Raw genomic sequence first — 24,988 nt, forward strand, 5'->3', positions numbered from 1 at the left:
GGAGACATTCCCTGAGTAACAGGGGCTTAATCTGATGTTACAATTATCTGATTGGAATCCGTGTTCCCTGCCTCCAGACTGTGTGAGAGTGGGAGCTAGCACTGTGGTTTAACGTGTGGACTCTGAAGTCAAAATGACCTTTGCACTTTGATCATAAGTGATGTCTAACGTGCTGCTGATATGGGCCTAGCTATCTTAATCTTTATTCCAGGTTCTTGTCCCCAGAGAAATAAGGATTGACAGTAGAGGCATCCATATATAGTGCACAAGTGAGTAGGATGCATTTAAAAGACAGAGTGAATACATATTCAGATGTGCGTGTAGGCTGCCCCTGGGGTAGAAATACCCATCATGAGTGAGCCAGAGCTCTGCCTATGAGAAGAGGAGAGGGGGAGGCCTGAGGAGGATTCCCAAGCGTGATCAAGAGCAAGAGAGCCTCTCCTGCCTTACTAGCCTCTTCTACGAGGTAGGAGAGGTAATTAATAATAATTAATTGAATAAATAAAGGGAGTGGGGGCTTAGCATGCGTGAAGCTTTCTGGGACTTTTATGGCCCCTCCACGTAGAGTTAAACTTCCATGTGGCTATCATGCTGTCTCTTCCTTCCTGGTCCTGTATGAGAGACAAGTGTATCCTGGGAAAGTAGGAGCATTAGATTGACAAGTGAGAGGGTAAAATTCCAACTCACTTATTTCTATCTTACTTCCTGCCTGGTTTCCTTGTATCACCATTTTTTTTTTTTTATTTTTTTTACATCTTTAAAATGGTGGCAAGTGGGCCAGCACTGTGGCGCAACACGTTAAAGCCTGCAGTGCCAGCATTCCATATGGGTGCCAGTTTGAGTCCCAGATGCTCCTCTTCTGACCCAGCTCCTTGCTTATGTGCATGGGAAAGCAGTGGAAGATGGCCCAAGTCCTTGAGCACCTGCACCCATGTGGGAGACCTAAAAGAAGTTCCTGGCTCCCGGCTTCTGCCTGGCCCAGCCCTGGTTCTAGCCATTTGGAGAGTGAACCAGTGGAGGGAAGCCCCTCTCTCTGTCTCTCCCTTCTTCTCTCTGTTACTTTGCCTTCCAAATAAATAAATAAATCTTTTTAACTTGGTGGTATAAATAGAATTAACTTAGTTAATCCATGTAAATCACTTAGCCTAGACAGAGCAAGAACTAAAAAACATTAGCCATCGTCACGATTTGAGGTGTGATATCCAGGAGCTTGTGTGTTTACAACCACAGCCCTCTCTGGTCTCTAATGGTGCCTCATCATCAGGGGATGACCTTGTCTTTCCATTTTGTGTTAAAGCACTGGTCTAATGATTTTGCATCAATACCCTAATTGCATTCTCTCACATATGCTCATTTGGGGATTTAAGATCGTTCAGCAAAGAAACTCTGCATTTTAAATTCTCTGTTTTGGATACAGCAGAGGCATCTGATTGGAAATGTGCCAAGTCCTCTGTCACAGGCCTATAATCAGCAGCTGGCATCTTGGCTAAATATTTGTGGGAAGGATAATGTGAAGTCATTTAGCATTTAATGCACAAAAAGACATGAACAAATTTAAGTTATGAAAGTGAAATTTTCCATATAGAAAAAAAATACTTTTTTGTATTGTTTTCTAAAATACACACTGATTCTTGGACTGATACATCACATACTCATGTTTAGAGAATGCTGCTTTATTTCATTCTTTGCTGGAGAGAATCTTTGAATATGCTATGCTTTGGCATGAATATTTGTTTTCAAATCCTCTAAGACTTAAATTTTTACATCCAGCAATGGTAATCTCAACTAGTTTTATTTGATTATTATTCTGAGAAAAAGGTACCACTATTTTTAATGTGTTTAGAAGAACTATTTTTGGGTACACAATCTTTTTCACTGTTTGAAAAGAGTGACATATTTTTTACAATTCCAAGAACTCAGTTACAATTAAATGCCATGCTCTGATGGAAAAAAAGCAAAGCACATAGAGATTTGTTTTATATTGGCTAATTTCTATTAACTTAATGGGAAATTGTTACCTACGGCTTCTGAAACATTAAAAAAACAATTAACCCACCAGACAGAAAAAAATTCTTTGTCTTGCTACCATACTTATGGTTCTGATTGAATAAAGAGAGACACAGTTTGTGAGGGAATATTCTCCTGTATTTGTGCTCACAGAAGTCTGTAGCTGTCTTGTTCTGTGTGTTCAATGATGTTACAGTACCTGGGATAATTTTAGAGTTCACTATTTTTATTACAACCAAAGTATGAGTTACATTAATGAGTATATTTAGTGGGGATTTTGGTCTGAGTTATTATGAAATAAAGTTTAAAAATGCAAATGTAACAACTCAGGTTATACAGAATTTTTCATTAATGAATAATTGTGAATTAGCTAGCATCATGAAAGATGTTTTTTCAATAAATGTTCTTTTGCGAGAACAAGTAGGTTAAAAATGTGCTAATATTTTATTATTATTCTGTTTGTTTTAATTCAGCACAGCTAACCAAAATCTCATCTTTCTGTTTGTGACTTGGATATTTAAGAAATAAATTAGCAAATTTTAAAGACATCATTTTGAAAACTCTCTTGCAAATACTTACTTATGTATGTGTTTTAAAAAAATTATTATAAACATGATTAAGTTCAAGTCTTATTGAATATAATTATATATATTTTTGCTATCCAGAAAAATAAGCAATTATTATAACAATATGGCTTAGTGAGCCAGACAAAATATTTTTTTTTTTTTTTTTTTTTTTTTTTTTTTTTTTGACAGGCAGAGTGGACAGTGAGAGAGAGAGACAGAGAGAAAGCTCTTCCTTTTGCCGTTGGTTCACCCTCCAATGGCCGCCGCTGCATTGAGATGTATGCCTGTGTGAGTCTGAGGCACAAGAAGGCACAGGCATAAATAGAATTTTCTTCTATGCTGGATTTAGGCTTCTGGTTTATCCATCAGCATTTTGCCAAATAATTTTATTTGAATTATATATTTACATTAGAAAAATATAAATTACTGGAATTGATTTTTTACAAGCAAAACAAGGAGCCTTTGTTATTTGTCTTCTTACTACATTTTAACATTAAATACAAATTTTAAATATTCTGTTACATGCTAAAACATTTTTCAAACTTTCTAAAAATGTCTTCCTGGTTAATTTTTTAGTATATCCTAAAATCAGAACCGATATAGATGATCAAAAACCAAAAAATAGTGTTGCATATATTATCTGTATTGTTTATCGTATTATTTCCTGTTTTGTAGCTTGCAAAATTCAGAATTACATTCAAAAGTACAAAATTTACTGAAGATTCAAGATGAACGTATACAAGAGCCCATCATTTGCCTCCTTCTCCACCAAGAAGGCCCAAAGCTGCTACGGCTTGAGTTGAGTATCCGAGGAGGAGCTTCTGATGCAGTAAGAGAATCGTGGGTCACTGATAGTTGGCACAGCAGCACAGAGAGAGGAGAAAGAGCAAAACAAACAAACAAACCTAAACTAGCAGTGTCTGAAGCCCTGGCCCCATATCCGAGGGATTTCCTGTTGGCAGGGGAAGGGTGAGTAGGAGAATGTAGATGGAGACTCTTTGCACAAACCCCTTGCCCAGGTGACCCTCCCTGGAGAGGAATCCACTGCTTCAGACCAGCAGAAGGGTGAGGAGTGCTCCCTGGAAAACTCAGGCTCCTGGACTTACCCTCAGGTTTCCTTCTCTGCCCCTCAGGGACTGTAGCAGGGAGGTGCCATCTCGAGAGAGGATTGCTGTCCCAAGAGGTTCTTACCTATCTTCTCCCAGGGTCCCGAAAGACATTCCTGCATTCTAGCGGGGCAGACTGACGCGCACAGGGCCAGCTGGCCCAAAAGGGTAAGTGGCAGCTCTGGAGCCCAGGCCCACACAGTGCTCTGCACCGAGGCACAGACTGGGGGCAAGGCAGCTGGGATAGTCAGCTCCTAGGATTCTGAGAAGTAAGAGACCTGCCCCATCTGAATTGGGGATCATCCCTTCCCCCAACCTTCTGAAAACTGCCAGTTGCTACTTGGTTCCCACGCAAGTGCCCAGAATGTGTATGGCTCAAAAATCCTTGCACACTGGGGAAGAATCTCATGGTGGGGGTCACAGGATGCATTATGGTTTGTTGGTTTTCTGGACAGTGTGCGTGTCAGGGTGAATGAAGTGCACTGGCACTGTAGGCTCACTCTGAGCAGTTAACCAGCCAGTTCACTTTGGCACAAAGACTGGAAGTCCAAATATTCCATTCTGCTCCAGCATACCCCTCTCTCCAGTGACAGTAGCCAAAGGTGCTGAAACACATCCAACTCATGTAAAATTCTGGACTCTTGCCCCACCTATGAACAGCGGCTGGAGCTCCCTGAACCCGCCATGTGCATGCCCCTGGAGCATTGGTGTGTTTTATGCACCCCACCCAGCCAAGGATCATGGTGCCAGACTCAGACTGGGCTTTCTGTGCCGTGTGTTAATAGCACAATGCTTTGGCTTGCTAGTGACTCTGGCTCAGGGTTTCATAGCTCTGCCTGAGCCCAGCATGGGGCTCTGGTCTCTGGTTTTCAGTCCCTCCCATGGAAGCTTTAGTTAGAGTGCTGCTGCCCACTTGTTGCTGAGGCCTGAGGTAGGTGCACCCAATGCATTTCAGCAAGCAGCTTACAGAGAGTGGCTCAAGACAGCTTGACCTATTGTTACAGAGTCAAAGTCATCCTAATAAATTCATCCACTCTTTCAGATAGCATGTGTGGGTCCCACCTCTGCCACCCAGCATAGTGCACTCTTGGAGCTCTGGATCTGGACAGTGGCTCCGTGTCTAAATATACTCAGTAACTAGAATCAGCACTGATCTCACAACTCCAGTGCCTGATTTTGATACTGGCTGGGAGTCTTTGTGCCAGGCACACCCACGCAACATGAGAAAGGCCTGCTCCCGACATCTGAGAAGCTCACCAAACCAGTCCCTCCCTTGGGAGATGCTGGAGACCTGGGTAACAGGACTCTCAGGGACAACACTGAGCCATGGAAACAGACTTGATTTTTACTATGGCTACCATCAACTATAGCAAATAAAGGTATAGTGAGGCTATGCCAGACAAGCCAACAAGAACTAAAGCTGAAGTACTCTACCAATCAGTAACCACGGACTAACTTCCAGGAAGCAAACCTTCAATAAAAAATGTCCTCCAGAAGTGGTAGAAACTGGAGATCTCCCTTTTCTGCATAAAAATCCACATCAAAACACAAAAAATACTAGCAAGCAAGACAAGACAATATAACTCCACAACAGGAAGGTAACAATGGATTAATATTGGACTGTGAAGAAAGGGAGGTTGATGAAATGCCTGTAAAGATTAAAATGAATGTTTGTAAGATTACTCAAAGATATAGAGAAAGATATAGAGAAACAGTTAAATGAAATTAGGAAGTCAGTACATGACACAGATGAGAATTTCAGCAGAGATAGAGATACTAGAAAAGAACAAGACAAATATTAGAAATGAAGCACTCAATAAGCCAAATAATTCATACAATGAAAAGCATTAACAGCAAACTAGACGAGGCAGAAGAAAGAATATCTGATCTAGGAGATAGGTTTTTGAAAAATCTTAGACAAAAAATAATGGTGGGAAAGAAGACATTAAGGAAACAACAACAGTATTCAGGATCTCTGTGGTACAATCCAGCAACCCAATATGGAAGTCTTGGAAATCCCTGAAGCACTGGATAAAAGAATGCTGTGGAAAACCTACTTAATGAAATAATAGCAGAAAATTTCCCTCATTTGGAAAAAGATAGGGGCATACAAATACAAGAAGCACATAGAACCCCAAATAGTCATGATCAGAGAAAGTATCACCATGGTTAATTTTCAAAAGTAAAATAGAGAAGATGGCTGAATAGAGAAAAGATGTGCTACTTTTGACCATGGGAACATTAAAGAAGAAAAGCAGTGGGAGTGCATTCCTAGGAGGCAGTTGGAGAGAAGCTTGCCACAGAAATTCTACAGAAAGAACAGAGATGCTGTAGAGCAGCATGGACAGTACAAACATGCAGAGTGAGAGGGGATATCACTGGGAACTCCTGCAGCCAGGGGCTGGAAGAGACACCATCTTCTGGGAGTCAGGTGAGAGGAGACTGTGGCATCCTGTGTACTGGTAATAATGCCTGAGGGAGAATCTTGCAGACCACACTAACTTTGAGTCCAGCCTGGAGTGCAAGTTGGAGGGCAAGATGCCCACCGAACCCCATGAAGGGATAGCATATTTCTTTTTCCCCATCCACTCACAAAGGAGCCTGACAACTAGTAGGGCAAAAGTGCCATCTTAATAATGTAAGTAGAGGCTGCACAACATGTGACTATGGGATTTTATCAAAGAAATAAATCTGCGGTCACTGTGAGTCTGGCCCAGAGGACTGGCAGGGAGCCCACTTAGGATTGTGAGGTGTTCCCCTCCCTCCACTCTATCACACGCACTCAATGCTCAAACTGCAAAGGCAAAGCACTGACAGACAGTTGGCTCTGGGAACACCTTTGCTTTCTCCATTATGAGGCAGGTTCACGGAGGCGAGAATGAATGTGGGATCCTTGGGTGCTAAGACTGGAAATTCTGTGACTGTATGATAGTGCATGGAGTATAGCCAAGTCTCTGGACAATCACTATATCTGACTCCAGAGGCTCAGAGTTGCCTGTGTGCCTGGGGTGGGTCTTTGCAGAGGGTTATGGCCCACAGTGAGGACTGTGCAGCTCTTTTGTGTGGTTCATGCACCTGTGTGGGTGGATGTTTAACCATGTGGGCTAACCCCAGGCATTGATCACTATGACAGAGACAATTGAGGATAACTACAATGCCCAACTTGGGTGCCCCTTTGGACTCTTCCTCACCCTTGAGCACTGACCATAGTTCCCTGACTCCACCTAGTACATGCCTCTGGTTATCCACTGAAGGAAGAGATATTCCACTAAGCCACAGAGGCATAGTTCAAAGACAAAAGCCAAAGTCATCAGAGGAGAAAACCAACAAATATTCCCACAAAAGCCTAAAAATGAACACAGAAATATAAGAAACTTCAACAAAGAACAAAATATGATTCCTGAAAAGGAACACAACACTTCAATAATAGATGTGAAGATGGATTAATGAAATGCCTGAAAAAGCAATTCAAAATAATGATCATAATAATGATTATAATACTACTCACAAAGAGAAACAAATACATGAGATAAAGAAATCCATACATGACATAGATGAAAACTTTTGCTGAGAGAAATATTGAAGAGCAGTCAAACTGAAACATTAGAAATGAAGGATTCAATATTTCATATAGAAAATACAGTAGAAAGCCTCAACACCAGACTTGGTGAGGCAGAAGAAATAATATCTGAGCTAGAAGACAAATCCTTGGAAATACCTCAAAAAAAATAAAAATATTAGAAAAACTTAAAGTATTGTTTGAGACTTATGAGATACTACCAAATGACCAAATATACATATCTTAGGAGTTCCTAAAGGTGTGGAAGGAGAAAATGGATTAGAAGGCCTATTCAGTGCAATAATAGCAGAAAACATTCCTAACTTGAAGACAGGGACATCCAAGTACAGGCAACACACAGAACTACTAATAGACATGACCAGAAAAGACCTTCACCAAGACACACTGCAGTCAAAATTTTTCTATGTTAAAAGATAGAAAAATTCTAAAATGTGCATGAGAGAAACACCAAATTACCTTCAGAAGATACACAATTAGACTAACACATGTTCTCATCAGAAATACTAGAGGCTAGAAGAGAATGGAGAGACATAGTACAAATCCTAAAAGAACAAAAACATCTATAGAGAATGCTGTACCCTGCAAAGTTCTCATTTATAAATGAAGGTGGAATAAAGTCCTTCCAAAATAAACAGAAATTTAAAGAAATTGTCACAACTCATTCAACTTTACAAATGATACTTAAGGATGTGCTACACAGAGAAATAGAAAATGATAGTAATCATTATGAAATAATTTAAGGCAAAAAATATCCAACTAGAAGTTCAAAGGAAATCCAAAATAAATAATAGAAATATTTAGGGGGAAATTGCAGGATCAGGTTGTTATTTATAAATAATAACCTTGAATGTAAAAGACCTAAATTCTGCAATTAAAAGATACAGACAGACTGAATGAATTAAAACAAGACCCATGTATTTGCTATCTACAAGAAACATATCTCACCAACAAAGATACACACAGCCTAAAAGTGACAGGATGGAAAAAATTTGTTCATGCTAATAGAAAGCAAAAGTGAGCAGGTGTAGCCATCCAAATATCAGACAAAATAGACTTTATCACAAAAAATATTAGAAGATTCAAAGAAGAGCATTATGTGATGATTAAGAGATCAATTCAACAGGAAGATGTGACTATAGTAAATGCATATGCACTTAATGCCAGGACACCTGGCTATTTAAAATAAATGTGAATGGTTTAAAGGGAGGCATAGACTCCAACACAATAATAATGGGGGACTTCAAAACCCCACTTTCATCAATGGAGAAAGAAGCTAAACAGAATCAACAAAGAAATAACAGGGATAATCCACACTATGGACCAAATGGACCTAACTGGTACCTGTAGAACATTTTATCCCACAATTGCAGAACACACATTCTTTTCATTAGTGCATGGACGTTTCTCTAGGGTAGCACATATGCTAGGTGTTAAAGCAAGTTTCAACAAAATAAAAAAATGAACTCATGTATGCATCTTCTCTGACCACAATGGAATGAAGCTGGAAATTAACAATTTAAGAAACTCGAGAAAATGCAAACACATGGAGACTAAACAACATGCTCCTGAATGAATAGTGGATCATAGAAGAAATCAAAAGAGAAATCAAAAACTTTCTGGATGCAAATGAAAGTGACAACATAACATATCAAAATATGTGGATATAGCAGAAGCAGTGTTAAGAGGAAAGATTATAGCAATTAGTGCCTATATCAAGAAATTGGAAAGGTAGCAAATAAATGAACCAACAATGCATCTGAAGGACCTACAAAAACAAATACAAACTAAACCCTAAATTAGTAGGAGGAGAGAAATAATTAAAAATTAGATAAGAAATAAACAAAGTTGAAACAAAAAATGATACAAAAGATCACTGAAATGCAGAAATGGTTTATGGAAAAAATAAAACTGATATACCAATGGCCCAACTAACAAAAATTAGAGAAGACTCGAATTAATAAAATCAGATATGAAAGAGGAGAAGTTAAAAGAGATAACACTGAAATAAAAAGAATCATCAGAAATTACTACAAATAGTTATATGCCATAAATTGAAAAATCTAGAAGAAATGGATACATTTCTGAACATATGCAATCAACAAAAATTGAGTCACGAAGACAGAAAACATAAACAGACCAATAACCAAGATGGAGATTGAATCAATAATAAAGACCATCCCCACAAAGAAAAACCCAGGACTGATGGCTTCACTGCTGGATTCTACCAGACTTTTAAAGAAGAAGTAATTCCAATTCTTCTCAAACTATTCAAAACCATTGAAAGGGAGGGCATCATCCCAAACTACTTCTTTGAGGCCAATATCACCTTAATCCCCAATCATAAAAAAAAAATACAAAAAAGAGAGAATTACAGACCAATATTCTTGATGAACATGGATGCAGAAATCCTCAACAAAATATTAGCTAATTGAATTCAACACATCAGAAAGATCATTTTCCTGGACCAAGTGAGATTTACCTCTGGTATGCAGGTGAAGTTCAACATATGCAAATCAATAAATGTGATCTATCACATTAACAAATTAAAGAATAAAATTCATGTGATTATCTCAGTAGATACAGAGAAAGCATCTGATGAAATACAACAATCTTTCATGATAAAAACTTTTTAAAAATTGGGTATTGAAGTATTATTTCTTAACACAATCAAGGCAGTATATGACAAACCATATGACTCAGCCATTCCACTCCTGGAAATCTACTGATATGAAATGAAATCAGCATATGAAATAGTTATCTGTACCCATGTTTGTCACAGCTCAATTCACAAAAGCTAAGATATGGAATCAACCCAGTTGTCCATCAACTGTTGACTGGAAAAAGAAAATGTCATATAGATACACTATGGAATACTACTAAGCCATAAAAATAAATGAAATACTATTTTTTCCAGCAAAATAGAATTAACTGGCAAAGATTATAATTAATCAAATAAGCCAGACTCAAAAAGACAAATGCTATATGTTTCCTCTGATAGGTGGCAGTTAATTTAGAACACCAAAAAATGTATAAGAATGAAATGGATATTTTGGAATATTAGTGTTTTTTTTAGCTCTTATTTATACTTCTGTGGAACTCTGGTCTATCTACTTTTTACTTGTTGAATATTATGTTTAGTGGTGAATTAGGCTTATGATTCTAGAGCATATTAAAATTATGTCTATGCAAAAACTGATAAAAGGAAGGGGGGGAAGACAGGGATTGGGTGCAGGGGGAGATACAAAGTGTGTTCTCTTGGAAATGTACCTATTGAGTGTTAGAAATCTGTTCTCTTTATATTAATAAAAATAAATTTAAAAACCCCTAAAGTAAAATGTAGAGAATATCCTAAGTTTTGTAAGAGAAAAGTGCCAGGTCATTTTTTTTTTTTTTTTTTTTTGACAGGCAGAGTGGACAGTGAGAGAGAGAGAGACAGAGAGAAAGGTCTTCCTTTTGCTGTTGGTTCGTTCACCCTCCAATGGCCGCCGCGGCCAGGGCGCTGCGGCCAGTGCACCGCGCTGATCCGATGGCAGGAGCCAGCTACTTATCCTGGTCTCCCATGGGGTGTAGGGCCCAAGCACTTGGGCCATCCTCCACTGCACTCCCTGGCCACAGCAGAGAGCTGGCCTGGAAGAGGGGCAACCGGGACAGAATCCGACGCCCCAACCGGGACTAGAACCTGGTGTGCTGGCGCCGCAAGGCAGAGGATTAGCCTCGTGAGCCACGGCACCGGCCGCCAGGTCATTTTTAAAGGTACATTCATCAGACTGACAGAGAATTTCTCAATAGAAACTCTAAAGGGCAGGAAAGAATGGAGAGATACAATTCAAGTTCAAAAATAAAAGAAAGTTCTAAAATAAAAAAGAAAAAACTTGCAACCCAGAATAATTTACCCACTGATGCTCTCATTCATAAGTGAAGGTGAAGTAAAGTCCTTCAAGATAGGCAAAAATTGAAAGAATTTGTCACCACTTCATCAGCCTTACAAATAATACTTTAGAATGCACTATATACACGAACAGAAAAAGGCAATCAGCACCATGAAAAAATGTGAAGACAGAAAACTTCTTAGTAAAAGAAAGAAAGAGATTTAAAATAAACAGCAGGGCGCCATGGCTCAATTGGCTAATCCTCTGCCTGCGGTGCCAGCATCCCGGGTTCTAGTCCCGGTTGCTCTTCTTCCAGTCCAGCTCTCTGCTGTGGCCTGGGAAGGCAGTGGAGGATGGCCCAAGTGCTTGGGTCCCTGAAACCGCATGGGAGACCGGAGGCAGTACCCAGCTCCTGGCTTTGGATTGGCGTAGTGGCCATTAGGGGAGTGAACCAACAGAAGGAAGGCCTTTTTCTCTGTCTATCTCTCACTGTCTATAACTCTCTCTCTGTCTCTCTCTCTCACTGTCTAACTCTGCCTGGCAAAACAAATAAACAAACAACAGTGGGAATCTTTATGGAGAAATGGCAGGACAAAGCCATTATTTTCAATAATAATAATAACCTTGAATGTAAATGGGCTAAATTCCCCAGTATATATTGGATAAATGAATAAAAAACAAGAGCCAACTACATTTTGCTTAAACAAAAAATCAACAAAGAACAGAGCTAATCTACACCATAGACCAACTGAACCTCATAGATATCTACAGAATATTCCATCCCATGACTCCGGAATTTACATTCTTTTCATCAGTGCTAGAACATTTTCTAGGATAGTCCACATGGCCCTAGTAAGGCCATAGAACAAGTCTAAACATGTTCCTGAATAAACAGTGGTTCAAAAAGGAAGTAAAAAAAACCTTGAAATTAATGAAAATAAAGACATATATCAAAAGGTATGGGATACAGAAAAAGCAGTGTTAAGAAGAACGTTTATAGCAATCAAGTCCCTATGTCAAAAAATAGAAAGATTTCAAATACGTAATCTAATAGTGCATCTCAAGGGCCTAGAAAGCAAGAACAAACCAAACCCAGAATTAGTAGGAAGATATATATAAACTATAGAAGAAATAAATAAAAGTAAAAATAAAAAGGCATTATTCAAAAGATTAATGAAATGAAGAAATGATTTTTTTTGAAAAATATTGATCAACTATTGGCCCAACTAACCAAGAAAAAAGGGGAGAAGACTCAAACCAATAAAATAAGTGATGAGAAAGAAGATATTACAACTGATACAACAGAAATACAAAGAATCATTAGGAGCTACTATAAATAACTATATACCAACAAATTGGAGAATCTAGAACAAATATGCAGGTTTCCAGACACATGTAATTTACCAAAAATCAGGCATAAAGACAAAGAAAACCTGAATAGAACAATAACCAGGGATGGCTCAAAATATACAAATCAATAAATATGATATATCACATCAACAAATTTAGGATAAAAAACACATGATCATCTCAATAGACACAGAAAAAGCCTTTGATAAAATAGAACATCCTTTCATGATAAAAATGCAGTGGTGATTAATTTTATGTGCACCCAGATATTTGGTCAAACACAAGTCTAGCTGTTACTGTGAAGATTTTTTTAGATAAGAGTAAAATTCAAATTGGCAGAACTCAGTAACACAGGTCACCTTCTAAACGGTGAGTGGGCCTCATCCAATTAGTTGAAGACTTCTAAAAAGACTGAATTTCCCTAAAGAGAAGAAAATTCTGTCCTCAAAATGAAGCCTCAACATTATCCTTTCCCTGGGTCTCCAACCTGTGGTCTGTTCTGCAGGTTTTGGACTTGCCAGTCCTCATGACTGCATGAACCAATTCCATAAAGCAAATCTCCCCACACATATCCTATTGGCTTTTTCTCCAGATAACTCTGATTAACACAGGCATGATAGAAAAAAGAGCTACTACTTGATTTTTGATTAAAAGCCATAATAAAATAAACCAATTATGCATAAAATCATTTAACAATAGGGATATGTCCTGAGAAATGCACCATTAGAAGATTCTGTCCTTGTGTGAACATCAAAGTGTCCTTACACAACTAAAATTATTATGATGTTGCCAGGTGATATAATCTTGTGTATCCTCCATCATACAAGCAGTCTTTCATGAACTGAAATGTTGCGTTGTGTCACATGACTATATTTTAAAGGTGGCTCCATTTTGTTGTGGAAGATGAATTGACTCATAATTACATGAGATTTGCCACAAAATAACATATGTTTAAAGAGGCATTTCTGGAGGCCAGCGCCACAGCTCAATAGGCTAATCCTCCGCCTGCGGCACTGGCACACCGGGTTCTAGTCCTGGTTGGGGCGCCGGATTCTGTCCCGGTTGCTCCTCTTCCAGTCCAGCTCTCTGCTGTGGCCCGGGAAGGCAGTGGAGGATGGCCCAAGTGCTTGGGCCCGGCACCCGCATGGGAGACCAGGAGAAGCATCTGGCTCCCGGCTTCAGATCGGCGTGGTGCGCTGGCCACAGTGCGCTGGCCGCAGCGGCCATTGGGGGGTGAACCAATGGAAAAAGGAAGACCTTTCTCTCTGTCTCTCTCTCTCACTGACCACTCTGCCTGTCAAAAAAAAAAAAAAAAAAAAAGCATTTCTTTCGGGGCTGGTGTTATGGTATAGTGGGTAAAGGCACTGCCTACAATGCTGGCATCCCATATGGGTGCCGGTTTGAGACCGTCTGCTCCACTTCCGATCCAACTCTCTGCTATGGCCTGGAAAAGCAGTAGAAGATGGCCCAAGTCCTTGGGACCCTGCACCCATGTGGGAGACCCGAAAGAAGCTCCTGGCTCCTGGCTTCGGATCGGCGCAGCTCTGGCCATTGTGGCCATCTGGGGCGTGAGCTAGCAGATGAGACTTCTCTCTCTCTCTCTCTGCCTCTCCTCTCTCTGTGTTACTATGACTTTCAAGTAAAATAAATAAATCCTTAAAAACAAAAAAGAGACACTTCTTTCTCAGTCTACTCTGTTTCTATACTAAAAAAATTTTGAATGTAAGAGTAGAAAATAATATCGAGGGCCGGCGCCGTGGCTCACTAGGCTAATCCTCCACCTTGTGGCGCCGGCACACCAGGTTCTAGTCCCGGTCGGGGCACCGGATTCTGTCCCGGTTGCTCCTCTTCCAGGCCAGCTCTCTGCTGTGGCCAGGGAGTGCAGTGGAGGATGGCCCAAGTGCTTGGGCCCTGCACCCCATGGGAGACCAGGAGAAGCACCTGGCTCCCGGCTTCGGATCAGCGCGGTGTGCCGGCCACAGCACGCCGGCCGCAGTGGCCACTGGAGGGTGAACCAACGGCAAAGGAAGACCTTTCTCTCTGTCTCTCTCACTGTGTAACTCTGCCTGTCAAAAAAATATATATTGAAATGTGGGTGGTATCAATTGAAGAGGAGGACATAAGAAATTTTAACAAAACATTCAACACAGTATTTGCAGCTCAGGAAAAAGACACTGTGGTCACAACTGTGTCTTTTCCCAAAGCTACAAGGTTTACAAATGCCCTATTGTAGATTGATTCAGAAAAACTATTTCGCCAAAGTTAAGGTATTTATTTTATTGCTCAAAATAAATGACAGCTCATTCTTTGCAATTAATATGCTGAATATACTAAACAATCACACATATTAATTTTAAAGAGAATCAATATAGAATACTTGCATCACATAATACGATAAAATATGAAATAATAAAAGAAAAATCAAACTAAAGAAATTTCTGATTTGGGATTCTAAAACTAAGAATTTCTTAAAATATGGAAATTAAAATTTTATTTTACTAAAACTAGAAATTATTTTGACAGATAAAGGAAGCAAAAGAGGGCATGTTTTAACAAAGAAGAACACAAGCTTTGTAAAAAAGCCACATTTTACTTTTGATAATTCCTGTATCCCTTCCACTAAATTGAGAGAACAAACAGGATCACAGAATTTGAAAGCTTACAAGAACCTTAAACTACTTATTGCCAAACCCTTATCTTACTAAGGAAGAAAAGCAAACACCACGAAGTAACTTCCAACGTCATCAACTAACTTCTGATCCCATATAGGATGAAAATTGTAACTTCCCAGTGTTCAAACCACATTACTGCCCCTTCACTATCAACTGGGATCTTTGTCTTGTGTTCTCGTCTTGGTTCTTCTTTTGGTTTTCTTGGGGTACTTTCGGGTGTTATCCTCCAGTTACCCATGCTTGAGACGGAGAGATGGAGCATTCTCATGGTTCTGAAGCTCTACTCATTTGGTAAGAAATTTGGAAACAGTTTTCAGATATCTCTACCAGTGCTGTATGTAGACAGACAATTAGGCCAAAACCATCTAGAAATTGAAAGTATCAGGAGAAAATATATGGACAGTCAATATTTTATAAGACCTAGCATAAGGAATAAATCATACATATTTCAAATTATTAAAATAATCTGGTTTATGCTGTACTTATTTTCCTCTAGCAAATTTGTGTGTGTATACTCATACAATAGCAATATTTGTAATTCTATAGAAATAACTGTGTTTTTATGATAAGTGATCTTAGATTCTTCAAATTATACCAGTATTTAAAAATATTTTCATCACATTATCTTTAGGTTAAACATTTATCCTACAAATATTTATTACTGAAAAGTTATAATTAATTTTGTTGTATCTAGTGGGGATGAAAAATCTATGAAAATTCCAACTTTTTTAGATATATGGAAATTTTTTGGAATCTGTAGGAAGTATTCATGTGTGATAAATAATTGTAATCCACTCAGTTAGCAACTATGTTTTGAATATCAACTATGTGCTAGGCACTGTTCTAGGACCCAAGAACACAAAAATCCTGGCTGTCATGGAGCTCATAAGATTTACTGGTCAAAGTCAACAAAAGTGACTTTCTGGGAAACATATCTACATAAGAAATCAATGTGGCCGGCGCCGCGGCTCACTAGGCTAATCCTCCGCCTAGCGGCGCCGGCACACCGGGTTCTAGTCCCGGTCGGGGCGCCGGATTCTGTCCCGGTTGCCCCTCTTCCAGGCCAGCTCTCTGCTGTGGCCCGGGAGTGCAGTGGAGGATGGCCCAGGTGCTTGGGCCCTGCACCCCATGGGAGACCAGGAAAAGCACCTGGCTCCTGGCTCCTGCCATCGGATCAGCGCGGTGCGCCGGTCGCATCGCGCTGGCCGCGGCGGCCATTGGAGGGTGAACCAACGGCAAAGGAAGACCTTTCTCTCTGTCTCTCTCTCTCACTGTCCACTCTGCCTGTCAAAAAAAAAAAAAAATTAAAAAAAAAAAAAAAGAAATCAATGTACAATGCCTTAGATTCAGAATCATTATTTCCCTAACTGGCAGGTCCCCCAAACAACATTGGTAAGCCAATACGCAGGGAGAAATAAACTAAATTTTACCCCATCCATACCTGTTAATTCTTACACTTGTAACAGAAAAAGTAGATGTCAGGAATGTCACACAAAAACATAAATTCAAACATTAACAATGCATGAATGGTATTTAGGAAATGCTTTTTCTTTCTGCAATTAGAAAATGCAGTTTTCGGCCAGCGCCGCGGCTCACTAGGCTAATCCTCCACCTTGTGGCGCCGGCAAACCGGGTTCTAGTCCCGGTCGGGGCGCCGGATTCTGTCCCGGTTGCCCCTCTTCCAGGCCAGCTCTCTGCTGTGGCCAGGGAGTGCAGTGGAGGATGGCCCAAGTGCTTGGGCCCTGCACCCCATGGGAGACCAGGAGAAGCACCTGGCTCCTGCTATCGGATCGGCACGGTGCACTGGTTGCAGCACACCGGCCACGGCGGCCATTGGAGGGTGAACCAACGGCAAAAAGGAAGACCTTTCTCTCTGTCTCTCTCTCTCACTGTCCACTCCTGCCTGTCAAAAAAAAAAAAAAAATGCAGTTTTCAACATGGTTCCTCACACAGAAACACCAGAAAGTAAAAGGTCTTTCATAAGTCCCATTTCCAGAACTTGGATCAGGTTCAGTCTTGCCTCTAAGGAGACATTGAACACGAGCAGTGCATGACAATCTCAGTAATAGAAATGGACAACAGAAAAATTAAGATCTTTCCAACTGAGTAGCAACTGGATGAATGTTTGGAGAAATGTTTAAGTTTCCTCTCCAAGAAACTCCCTATGCAAATAAAAATTCTGATCTCATATATTGAATGAAGATAGCTGTGATTTGCCTTGAAATGTATAATCATAAAGGACCAAGAAGAAAGATGATATCTTTACTCACACAGTGTTTTCCTCCCTCTTCTGTTTCCTCATCCTCAGCTTTTTTCTTACCATGAGACCTGAAAAGCCAGAGGGATGTATGGAGGTAATATAATCCACTTTAAGCCAGGGCCTCCCAAGCTCATTAAGAAAGATAAGAAGCCAGTTTCATTGTTATCTTGCTCCGAGACAGCCACATGAACTTCTCTGTGCAAGCCATGGCACTATTTAAGAGCTCACCAAATGGAGACAATGAGCCTTGTATTTAACTTAAATTTCCAATTCTGTTTATGAAGACATGAAATAGCTGGTTCTAATGCTTCAAATAAAAACTAAGTCACGTGGCTAGCTTGAAGCTGAATAATCTTGCTTTTTTTAAAATGTCCTTATTGTGTAATATATGTGTAATATATGCTATCCCTGATCAGCGACAACTGAGCACCAAAGGGGAAACCTGTTGAAGTGAAATGGACACTAGGAGAAACAGTGACTTGATCAGCTCTTGTCCTGACTGTTGATGTACAATGTAATACTTTATCCCTTTTAGTATTTTTTTGTTCTAGTACTATTGGTTGAACTCTGTAATTAACACACAATTATTCTTAGGTATTTAAATTTTAACTGAAAAGTGATCCCTGTTAAATATAAGAGTGGGAATAAGAGAGGGAGGAGATGTACAATTTGGGACATGCTAAATCGGACTTGCCCCAAATGCTGGAGTTAGAATTGTGCCAGGGGATTCCAAAACAATCCCATCAAGGTGGCATGTACCAATGCCATCTCACTAGTCCAAGTGATCAATTTCAGTTCACCATTGATCACATTGATAGGTCTAAGAGTCAAAGGGATCACACAAACAAGACTAGTGTCTGCTAATACTAACTGATAGAATCAAAAAGGGAGAGAACAATCCAACATGGAAAGTGGGATACACAGCAGACTCATAGAATGGTAGATGTCCTAAACAGCACTCTGGCCTCAGAATCAGCCCTTAAGGCATATGGATATGGCTGAAGAGACCATGAGAGTATTTGAGGCATGGAAAGCCAAGACACTCTGGAAAAAAAAAAGACCTAAATGAAAGATCTCTGTGAGTAAGATACCAGTGGAAAGAATGGGCCATCAAAGAAGGAGGTACCTTTCTCTGAAGGGAGGAGAGAACTTCCACTTTGACTATGACCCTGTCAGAATAAGATCAAAGTTGGCAAACTCAAAAGGCTTCCATAGCCTTGGCAACTCATGACTAGAGCCTAGGGAGGTTACTGACGCCATAAACAAGCGTGTCAAATTGTTAAGTCAACAACAGGAGTCACTGTGTACTTCCTTCTCATGTGGGATCTGTCCTTAATGTGTTGTCCAATGTGAAGTAATGCTATAACTAGTAGTGAAACAGTATTTTACACTTTGTGTTTCTGTGTGGGTGCAAACTGATGAAATCTTTACTTAATATATACTAAATCCATCTTCTGTATATAAAGATAATTGAAAATGAATCTTGATGTGAATGGAATGGGAGAGGGAGCGGGAGATGGGAGGGGTGTGAGTGGGAGGGAAGTTACTGGGGGGAAAGCCATTGTAATCCATAAACTGTACTTTGGAAATTTATATATACTAAATAAAAGTTAAAAAAAAGAAACACTGGCCGGCGCCGCGGCTCACTAGGCTAATCCTCCGCCTAGTGGCGCCGGCACACCGGGTTCTAGTCCCGGTCGGGGCGCCGGATTCTGTCCCAGTTGCCCCTCTTCCAGGCCAGCTCTCTGCTGTGGCCAGGGAGTGCAGTGGAGGATGGCCCAGGTTCTTGGGCCCTGCACCCCATGGGAGACCAGGAAAAGCACCTGGCTCCTGGCTCCTGCCATCGGATCAGCGTGGTGCGCCGGCCGCAGCGCGCCAGCCGCGGCGGCCATTGGAGGGTGAACCAACGGCAAAGGAAGACCTTTCTCTCTGTCTCTCTCTCTCACTGTCCACTCTGCCTGTCAACAAACAAACAAACAAACAAACAAAAAACAAACAAACAAACACCAAAAGTTAGAAGAGTACTGTAACAAACATACTAGCAACCTATCACTTGGTATAAAAATTTTACATTACAATATACTAGAATATTTCTGTAGCTTTTTTCTCTCTTGATGCACTTCTTTTTCTTTTTCCCCAGTATAAACACAATCCTGATTGCATGCTTACTGTTTACATACATGTTTTCATTCTTAGATTTGTATATACATGATAAAAAAGGAAACAACAGATTTTTAAATGTTTTTAAATCATTAAAAATTGTGTCACAGTAAGCATGTCTTTCTACAACTTTACTTTGTTCTCTGAAAGCACTGTTTTGGGATTTGTCATTGAGCCAAACTGCTCTGCAAAGTGGTGGAAACTATTTATACAACTCATCCTTCTTTATAATTTTCCAGTTTTTTAATTCCATTGAGGTTAATAGGAATGTTAGGGTAAGGAATCAGAACTGAAAAAAAAAATAAATAACCTTTCCCTTTTATTTTTTCTTTCTTGATTCAACTAATTTGGAGGTGAGGGGAAAGGGGTAAAAGAAAGATGGCTATGAAGTGGTGGCCATTCCTAGGGAGTACTCAGTTTCCTGTCGACCTGGTATCAATATTGAAATAAAAGCAAACCATGACTAAGAACCCTATAATTGAAAGTTATTCTGAAACATCACTGAGTTCAGTAGTCTATGTTTAGATTCAACATCTTAGGACAATCAATGATGATATTTGTTACCAAATAGTTGCCAACCTAACATCAGACAAAATAGACTTTAACATAAAAACTTTAACATAAAAAACATAAAGAATGGCACTGTGTAATGAATAAGAGATCAATTTAACAGGAAAATGTGACTATAATAAATGTATATGCACCCAATTATAAGGTACCTGGCTATTTAAAAGAAATGTTAATGGGTCTAAAGGGAGACATACTCTCTAATACAATAGTAACAGAGGACTTCAACATCACACTTTCATCAATGGACAGACCAACTAGACAGAATATCAACAAGGAAGCAACAGAGCTAATCAACATTATGGATCAAATGGACCTAACCGATATACTGATATCTACAGAACTTTTCATCCCACACTTGCAGAATACACATTCTTCTCATCAATACGTAGAACTTTCTCTAGGGTAGATCATAAGCTAGGCCATAAAGCAAATATCAGCAAATTCAAAAAATCAAAATCATACCATGCATACTCTCTGCCCATAATCTATTTAAGCTGGACATCAACAACTAAAAGAATTTCTAGAACATATGCAAACACATAGAGACTGAACAACATGCTCTTAAATGAATAGTAGGACATAGGAGAAATCAAAAATTTGCTGGAAAAGAATGAAGACTACATCACATCAAAACTTATGGGATACAGCAAAAGCAGTGTTGAGAGGAAGTTTATAGCAATTTGTACCTACATAAAAAATTGGAAATGTACCAAATAAATGAGCTATCCATGTATCTCAAGGGCCTAGAAATCCACCAACAAACCAAATCCCAAATTAGTAGGAGGAAAGAAGTAATTAAAATTAGAGAAGAAATCAACAAAAAAATACAAAAGATCAGTGAAATGAAGAGCTAGAGTTTTGAAAAAAAATAAACAAAATTGATACATCATTGGCCAGCTACAAAAAAAAAAAAAAAAGACCAAAATCAATCAAATCAGAGAGGAAAAAGGAAATATAACAACAGATACCACAGATATAAAAAGAATCATCAGGAATTACTCAAAGAGCTGTATTCTAACAAATTGGGAAACCTAGAAGAAATGGATAGATTCCTAGACAAATACACTCTACCAAAATTGATGCAGAAAAACATAAAAATCTTAACCAGAACAATAAACAAAATAGAGATTGAATCAGTAATAAAGACCCTCCCAACAAAGAGAAGCCCAGAACTAGGGGGATTTCACTGCTAAATTCTATCAGGCATTTTTTAAAAAGATTTATTTATTTATTTGAAAGTCAGAGTTACACAGAGAGAAGGAGAGACAGAAAGAGAGAGAGAGATGTCTTCCATTTGCTGGTTTACTCCCCAATTGCTGCAATGGCTGGAGCTGTGCTGACCCAAAGCCAGGAGCCAGGAGCTTCTTCCAGGTCTCCCACGTGATTGCAGGGGCCCAAGGACATGGGCCATCTTCTACCACTTTCCCAGGCCATAGTAGAGAGTTGGATTGGAAATGGATTAGCCGGGACTCAAACTGGTACCCATATGGGATGCCAGCACCACAGGCAGCAGCTTTTCCCACTATGCCACAGTGCCAGCTCCTCTACCAGACATTTAAATAAGGACTAATTCCAATTACTCTCAAGCTATTCAGAACAATTGAAAGGGAAGAACTCCTCCCAAAATCCTTGTATGAAATCTAAGTCACCTTAATTCCTAACCAAGAAAAATATACAACAGAAAAAGAGAATTGTAGAACAGTATCCCTGATGCACATGGATGCAAAAATCGTCAACAAAATATGAGCTAATAAAATACAACAGATCAGAAAGATCATTTACTCAGACAAAGTGGGATTTATCCCTAATACGCAGGAATGGTTCAGAATTCACAAGCCAATAAATCTGATACATCACATTAACAAGCTGAAGAACAAAAACCATATGGTTATCTCACTAGATGCAGAGAAAGCATTTGATAAAATACAACATTCTTTTGTGATGAAAACCTTAAGCAGGTTGAATATAGAAGGAACATTCCTCAACACAATCAAGGCAATTTATTACACAGCCATGGCCTGCATCCTATTGAATGGGGAAAAGCTAGAAGCACTACCACCAATATCCAGAACCAAACAAGGATGCCCATTCTCAATAACAGTATTCAATATAGGGGCTGGCACCTTGGCGAACTAGGTTAATCCTTCGCCTCTGTGGCACCGGCATCCTATATGGGCGCCAGTTCTAGTATTGGTTGCTCGTCTTCCAGTCCAGCTCTCTGCTGTGGCCTGGAAAAGCAGTAGAGGATGGCCCAAGTGCTTGGACCCCTGCACCCACATGGGAGACCAGGAAGAAGCACCTGGCTCCTGGCTTTGGATTGGCGCAGTTCCAGCTGTTGTGGCCATTTGGGGAGTGAACCAACTGAAGGAGGACCTTTCTCTCTGTCTCTCTCTCTCTCACTGTCTGTAACTCTACCTGTCAAATAAATAAATAAAATTTTTAAACAAATAGTATTCAATATAGACCTGGAAGTTGTAGCCAGAAACATTAGGCAAGAAAAAGAAATCAAAGGGATGCAGGTTGGGAAGGAGGAAGTCAAACTATCTCTATTTGCAGATGACATGATTTTATATATAAATTACCCAAAAGACTCCACTGAGACAATTGGAACTCATAAAAGAATTTGGTAAAGTGGCAGGATATAAAATTAACACAAAAATAAATAGCCTTTTTATACATAGACAATGCCATGAGAGAAAAAACTTTTAAGATCAATCCCATTCACAATAGCTGCAAAAATTAAATATCATGGAATAAATTTAACCAAGGATGCCTACAAAGATCTCTGTAATGAAAATTAGAAACATTAACTAAAAGAAATAGAAGAAGACATTAAAAATGGAAAAACTTCTATGTTCATGGATTGGAAGAATTAATGTCATTAAAATGTCCATACTATTGAAAGCAATTTAAGATTCAGTGTGATCCCAATCAAAATACCAGCAACATTCTTCTTAAATCTAGAAAAAAAATCATGCTAATATTTATATGTAAATATAAGAGATCCCAAATAGCTAAAGCAATTGTAAGCAACAAAAATAAAGCTGAAGCATCACAATACCAGAGTTCAAGTTATTCTACAGGGTAGTTCTCATCAGAACAGCTTGGTATTGGCACAGAAACAGGTTTAGACCAATGCAACAGAATAGGAACTCCAGAAATCAAGGCACACATCTACATCCAACTTACCTTTGACAATGGAGCTAAGATCAATACCTGGAGCAAGGACAGTCTCTTCAGCAAATGGTGATGGGAAAACTGGATCTCTGCATGCAGAAGTATTAAGCTGCCATACATCTTAAACAAAAAAATCCACTCAAAATGGATCAAAGACCTAAATCTATGACCTGGAACCAACAAATTACTAGAGAACATTGGGGAAACTCTTCAAGACACTGGCATAGGAAAAGACTTTTTGGAAAAGTTCCTAGAAGCACAGGCAATTCAAAACAATTTTGACAAATGGGATCACATCAAGTTGAGAAGCTTCTGCATTACAAAAGAAACACTCAGCAAAGTGAAGAGACAACTGACAGAATGGGAGAAAGTATTTGCAAACTATGCAACTGATAAAGGATTAATATTCAGAATATACAAAGAGATCAAGACACTAAAGAACAATAAAACAAACAATCCAGTTAAGAAATGGGTAAAGGACTTGAACAGACATTTTTCAAAAGAGGAAATCCCAATGGCCAACAGATACTTAAGAAAATGCTCAGGATCACTAGACAACAAGGAAATGCAAATTAAAACCACAATGAGATTTTAACTCACCCAAGTTAGAATGGCTGTCATTCGGAATTCAACAAACAACAACTGCTTGCGAGGATGTGGGGGAAAAGGTACCCTAATTCACTGTTCCTAGCAATATAAACTGATACAGCCACTGTGGAAGACATTATGGAGATAACTTACAAATCGGAATACAGACCTACCATATGATCCAGCCATCCTACTCCTGGGAATTTGCCCAAACCAAAAGAAATCAGCATATGAAAGATTTAATCTGTACCTCCATGTTCATTGCAGCACAATACAAAATAGCAAAGATATGGAATCACCAGATGTCCATCAACTGTTGATTGGATAATGAAATATGGTATATATGCACTATGAAATACTACTCAGTTGTAAAAAGAAAATGAAATCCTGCCTTTTGCAGCAAGATAGATGCAACTGGAAACCATTATACATAGTGAGATAATCCTGTCCCAAAAAGACAGATATCATGTGTTTTCCCTGATCTGGAATAACTAATAGAGTACCTAAAATGTAATGTATTGGAGTAAAATGGACATTTTGAGATCCAAAAACTGATTATAGCCCTTGTCTCTTTTGTTGAGGAACAGTTTTTTTTTTCTTTCAAACTATTTGTTTAACTCTTTACTTAGTGTAGTGTTAACCTTATGATCATTAAGTAAACTGAAAATAAATTTTTTGTAAAAATTAAGAGTGGGAATAGGAGAGGGAGGAGAAATGAGGGTTAGAGCATGCCCATGAGGGAGGATTGGGAGGGAAGTATCACTATGTTGATAAATCTGTGTATATGAAATACATGAAACTTGTTTAACAAATAAAATTTTAAAAAAAGAAATACACTATCTCAATTTCTAGTGTATAGTACTTTTATTATTATTATCATTATTATTACATGTCTTTATATTTTTATGTATCTGCCATTCAAAAGTCCTTCAATTACCCCAAATCTTTTGAAGAGGATTCTTACCGATATTTAATATGATTATTTGGAATTCAGAAACTTTTATTCCTAGTATAGGAACAGAATAAAGTTCAAATAGCATTGGGGAAACTTGCATACTTGGAAACAACAATTTTTAAAAATCC

At 39.1% G+C, this 24,988-nt stretch overlaps 1 long non-coding RNA gene across 3 annotated transcripts in view; it reads right to left on the minus strand.

The window, feature by feature from the left end:
- The window catches only part of LOC108177478 (uncharacterized), a 347,101-nt gene that overhangs the window by 38,359 nt on the left and 283,754 nt on the right, over positions 1-24,988 (minus strand). For 2 of the 3 annotated variants that reach the window (XR_011388510.1, XR_007923187.2), the window contains exons 5-6: positions 17,421-17,478; positions 10,921-15,515 (exon numbers count right to left, since the gene is read on the minus strand). The exons of the other annotated variant lie outside the window; for it this stretch is intronic. This is a non-coding gene — a long non-coding RNA (uncharacterized lncRNA). Of the gene's footprint in view, positions 1-10,920; positions 15,516-17,420; positions 17,479-24,988 lie in introns of those variants that run through there. 3 annotated transcript variants of the gene reach the window in all.

Source organism: Oryctolagus cuniculus, chromosome 5, assembly GCF_964237555.1.
Source record: "Oryctolagus cuniculus chromosome 5, mOryCun1.1, whole genome shotgun sequence".
NCBI lineage: Eukaryota > Metazoa > Chordata > Mammalia > Lagomorpha > Leporidae > Oryctolagus > Oryctolagus cuniculus.